Source organism: Caloenas nicobarica, chromosome 3 (genome assembly GCF_036013445.1).
Source record: "Caloenas nicobarica isolate bCalNic1 chromosome 3, bCalNic1.hap1, whole genome shotgun sequence".
Taxonomy (NCBI): Eukaryota; Metazoa; Chordata; class Aves; order Columbiformes; family Columbidae; genus Caloenas; species Caloenas nicobarica.
The window spans coordinates 43,144,776-43,150,775 of record NC_088247.1 but is presented as its reverse complement, the minus strand read 5'-3'; positions in this window follow the sequence as shown (position 1 = coordinate 43,150,775).

Here is a 6,000-nt window from a genome sequence, read left to right as displayed (position 1 = left end):
GGGTGCAGGGTGAGCATGCGTGCACAGCGAGAGCGCGCCCGCTCCACATCAGGTATGTGGGACAAGTCACACAGGTGTCCCAGGGAACAGAAACACCGTTTTCCATCCTTTTGGGAAGAAGAGAGGAGGAACTGATGTGTCCGGAGATGCTCAAGAAGTTAATGGCAGAGATGGATAATACACCACATCTCCTGGAGTATCAGTCCAATGCTTTAAAGTATTTATGCAAGTTTCTGTTAAGACAGATTTCCGGATCTTTACTGGCTTGCTTGAGTGCCTAATTGAGCTTTGTACACCTAAACAGAGGTAAAGTGGGTTGGGAAAACATTTCATTGCAGCGTTTCATACATTGCCTTAATTGGTGACCCCAGACATAAAATATTGGGTAGCTTATTACTTGTGGTTTCATTACACACTGCTTACTACAGAGGCCTCCCCAGCACAAAAGACGGACATTTTCAAAAGGCCCTGTATTATCCAACACATACCCGGTAGCACAGCTGCTGGAAATCAACAGTTTTTAACGAGATCACTCATTCTCTCATTTTCAGCCTTCTTTTACTACTCCAGAAATGTTTTACTCTCCATTTCAAGAAGAAAAATTGGAAAAAATAAAATATGCAGAGTAGCAACATCCAAGTAAAACATTATAAAACTTCCACAGAAAAAGGACTCTGCTTACTGCTGGACCAAGAGGTTGTTTGACAAGATGACATATTAAAGACCCAATACCAAAGTGATTATAAGAAATGGCTAGTTCTTAGAGGAACTGTTTTATTATTTTGTTTTTGAGATAACGATCCCATTTCCTGTAGATCACAGTCTGTACATACAGCTATTGATGGCTACCAGTAAGTAGGTGATTCAGAGTCTATGCGTGCTAGCTTCTGTGTGTACTACATTGAGAAATATCAGAAAGGAAGAACTTGACTGCAGAAGAAGGAATTGTGTGTGCGTGTGTGTTTTGAAAGGTCTAAAGAGGAGGTCCGCGGCAGCTCGTATCCACTTACTGAAGTGTTTTTGCAATTATGCACACAGTTATTTGTCCTATTATGAGTTACCACCTTTCAGAGGTTGCCTCTAACCACTTAAATGAGAAAACCACCAATGACTCTGAGCCAAGAAGGAGGGAGAACAGCCCCTGACATGGCTGTGCAATGACTATCAGCTGAGCAGGGTGCACAGCGAACCCCCCAGCAAGTCCTGTCCTCGCAAAGGGCTTTGGGGGCTGCAAAGAGCCCTGGCTAAAACAAGAAGGAGCAGGAGGAGAAGACCGGGACACCTTAGTTCGCATTGTGCTCTGCCACCACAGAAGATATTTATCTAGCCTATTGGCAACTCTTTCAAACGTGAGGAAAACCCGGGTCAGGAATTTATCATGCAAATAGTTAAACGTTCTTTAATCTGGGGTACATGCTCACTTTTTATTCAGAAAGCCCTGCTCGCTGTAATGAAAAATGTCAGGCTCTTTTAATAATAGAACAATTTGAAAACTTGATATATCACAAAACCATTAATTTTAGCTATTATCTGTTTGACACTTTTCATAGCAACGATTTCACTCTGTAACATGCTTCCCGAGGATTAAAATGATTTTAAAGGATTAAAATGTTAATTAAAAATATAATAGAAATATCAATCGCCGAGAAGACCAACATAAGTATTTGTCTCTTTAACTGTATAATCATGCTGCCACGGTTTCCTCCTGGCTCTTTACAGTTTGGAGCTCCAGTTCATGAGGAGGTAAATGACAGATCCAGGAGCAATTCTGTTTGACAAACTATTTGACAATGCATCTGTTTACACTTCACAAAGGCAGTGTTATGTCCTTGAAATTTCTAAAGGTCATTGTTAATGGGATCTTTTTTTTTTTTTTTTGTGCCAACTGTGTATTTCCTAGCTTGTAAGAGCACTATTCCTGGAGAGGGGCTGGAGGGGGTGGGAGCAGGCAGGTCCAGCAAATTCCATGTGACCAGTTCAGCTGCAATAATCTCTTTTCTCCTTCTGGCCCAAGCTACACATGAGAGCACTCTAGTGTCTTTCATCATTATTTGTCACCCTTTTGTGTCGAGCAACTTATATCCACAGCCATTCCAGCAATTAAAATAAAAAAGGACCAAACGTTATTCACAGTGAATAGCTCTGAGACCAGTGACATCAAGTACCAACCAACCCATTGAAGACTAGGTACCTGATATCCCTGGAGTATATTATGGAGGGAAAAGAAAATGCAAAACAAAATCAAATCCAGCAAACACACGGTTATATGGAGAGTTCAGAGCCTGATTAAAAGATAGGCTTTCTACAGCGATTTGTCTTACAACATGTTCTTAGTAACGAGAGGAGAGGGGAGTGGGGCAGAGGGGTGAGAGGACAAGCTCTCAGTTACCGTACAGCTAAACTTTAAAAGACCAACAGCTTCAGAGTTTATTTGTATGTTCAGGCACCTAAAGGGACCACAGGGCTGCATCAGGAGCCATTCTCCATGTCTCCCTTCCCAAATGCTGTAATTTAGGACACCTTCATTGTCAGTACTCTGACAAAGTGAAACTTTTCTGTGGCACTTCTCAAGTGTCTTAAGCATGTTTAAATTACACAGAGACCCCTCTCATTTTTTTTCCTCTCTGTGCAATTGCATTCCCTGTGCACCTACTGTGAGAGGGGCATTCGTATGCCTACGGTGATACAGCTCCTTCCCTACCTGACCAGGTAAACAACTATTCAACTTCTAGAAGTTGATTATTCTCTATCCTATATACTCACCTTCCTTACACAGAATGTTAGGGATTGGAAGGGACCTCAAAAGATCACCTAGTCCAATCCGCCTGCCAGGGCAGGAACACCCAGATGAGGTTACACAGGAAGGCGTCCAGGCGGGTTTTGAATGTCTCCAGAGAAGGAGAATCCACAACCTCCCTGGGCAGCCTGTTCCAGTGTTCTGTCACCTTCACTGTGAAGAAGTTTCTTCTCAAATTTAAGTGGAACCTCTTGTATTCCAGCTTGAACCCATTACCCCTTGTCTTACTGTTGGTCATCACCGAGAAGAGCCTGGCTCCATGCTCGTGACACCCACCCTTTATATATTTATAAACATTAATGAGGTCACCCCTCAGTCTCCTCCAAGCTAAAGAGACCCAGCTCCTCAGCCTTTCCTCATAAGGGAGATGCTCCACTCCCTTAATCATCATCATCATCATCTTCTGTGCTGGACTCTCTCCAGCAGTTCCTTGTCCTTCTTGAACTGAGGGGCCCAGAACTGGACACAATATTCCAGATGCAGTCTCACCAGGGCAGAGTAGAGGGGAAGGAGAACCTCTCTCGACCTACTAACCACCCCACTTCTAATCCACCCCAGGATGCCATTGGCCTTCTTGGCCACAAGGGCACAGTGCTGGCTCATGGTCATCCTGCTGTCCCCCAGGACCCCCAGGTCCCTTTCCCCTACACTGCTCTCTAATAGGTCATTCCCCAACCTGTACTGGAACCTTACAGAAAGGCACAACCCTCCTTGAACAAATCCTTGGCTTTAATTTCTCCTAAAATATTAGGAAAAAGTATATTCCTGTATTTTCAAAGGGTCTTCAGACTGAAATGACACTGAAATAAAAAAGAAAAACAAAAATGAAAAACACAACAGCAATGCATTTATGTTGTATCTCTTAGTGGCTGGATTAATACACTAAGGTATGCACAATGGCACAAAGAGAAATGACTCTTTTGGCAACAAGAGGAGACAAGATATTCATCTATTTATGGAAGTGATCTGGTTGTCCAGCCTCAGAGTTGTGTGGGGCTATCCAGAGATATTCATTAGTAATTTCTGCATTGAACAGATAAATACTCCATGGTATTCAAAAGTCTACCACATCTTTTTATAATTGCTCAATTAGTTAATTAGTGGCACTGTTAAAGAATTGTCCTTTATTTCTAATCAATATTTGTGAAGATTAAGTTTTCATGTTCTGATTGTTCTATCTGCATTAGAGAGCCATGTGCCACCAGCAAAATTTCCTTCTTTTCAACAGGTAGAGCTTTATAAGACACCATAAATTTGCCCTTACCTTTCTTTGAAGAAAATGAACACACTGAATTATCTTATTTCTTATCACAGGGTGGAATATTCCATAATTCTGAATGAATCATAGTAGTTTTCTGGATTCTTTTCACATTCTCCCTACACCTTTTTTGAAGTGGCTGAAAGAATGGGGACAATATTCCAGTAATGTTCTCAGTGGTGCTGTTTAGACGCAATTCACTTCCCCATTTGATATTCCTCTGCTTTTAAATTTACTGTTCCTCACAGCCAAAGCACTGGACTGGGAGAGTTGCAATGGTATATAATATGGGCACTAAGCGGGTTTTTAGGGTCAGTGCAGTCCAGGCCAAGTGATTTGCATCTTGTGAGTCTAAAATTCATTTTTCTTTGTTCTGTGATGCATGACATCATGTTTGGAAATATCAATAACATCTGATGTTCAAAGGAGACTAGTTTATCAAGCAACCTAAATTGCTCTGTTCACCTGACCTGCCTCTATCATTAATTTAAGACTTCACCAACTTTGAATGTCTAGTAAACTTTACTGCAAATGATTTATATTTTCTTCCAGGGCACTGTTAAAGGTATTGAATGACAATGAACAGAAAAAAATCCTGGCAATACTGTGCTAGAAACTTTCTGACTGAGGTTGTCCCGTCCATTACATTGTCTTATCCACTTGGAAGCTCCTCTCCAGGGTCTGGGCACCAGCCTTGAGAAACTGAGGAGCAAGCAAATGGATGGTGACCCTGTTCAAAATGTTCCCCTGACATTTGGCGACTTTAGTGATCCCTCCAGTACATGCTTTGTGGATTTGTCACAGTGCTGCTTTATAGCTGCTGATGTATGCAGGTGGCAGAGGCGCTGCCTGGGCTCTGAGCTGGGGGAGCTTGGAGCTTTCAGCCTCTGGTGGGAGATTTCGCCCTGCTATGGACAGTCCCTCATTGAAGGGGGAAAGAAAAATGCTGACGTGCGACTGGGAGAGTTCCCAACTATTCGTCCACTGGACAGAGTCTGTGCTTCTGGAAAGATGGGATACAGAGTATATTCCCCTGGGCTCAGTCCATACAACCTGTCCCTGGTGAGGTTTGGGTGTAAAAACTGTGCACCTCATATAGCCTCGGAGGGTCTCTGCCCTTCAGTGTGAGCTCACAGAGGCAGAGGGAAGCTTAATTTATGAGAATTTTTTAAAGGGCAAAAGAGGAGAAAAAATACTGACATTGCCAAGGATATTCTTCTGTTTACAAATGACATGAATAAAATAGTGATATATTAAATGCACTGCTCTGTTTGGACCAGATGCTTTCGATTTGTGAAAAATGACCATGCTTCTCTCCCTAGGAAAACCAATCTTCTGCTTTAACGCGATTTATGAAAGAAATCACCATTTTTACATTACTTTTAAAACTTGAGGCACTGAAGAACGATGCTCTTAGGAGTTTCCTCAACTTTGGTGAACACTGAGCTGTTTGTAGAGATGTCAGCCACAAGATTGGTGGCTGGACCTAGCAGGTTGTGTTCAGAATGGCTCTGTGGCTGTTTTCAATTTGAAAGGAACTGGCTAAAGTGTTGCAAACACTTGAAGCTATGCATTCTGCATTACAATGAAAGCAGAGTCATTATACACATTACACTCAACAACGGCTTCCTTTTTAATACAAGAAGGACATAATAATCAAAATCTGCTGAGTATAAAGCACAGAAAGTGAAAAAAACCAACCAACCAACAACCAGAAAACAAACAAACAACAAAACAACAAAACAAACCAACTGAACAAACAAACAAATGAACAATCCATAAAAACCAGACAACCCTGGATGTACCAAACCTTGTAGCTGGTGCTATGCACATGGCTTTTTCCCAGTCATGCTATCGCAACTTGTATATAACAAAAATATTTGGATTTAAAATAATGCATTAGTGATACCAGCCAAAAGAACATTCAGGAAAGGTCGTAGCATAA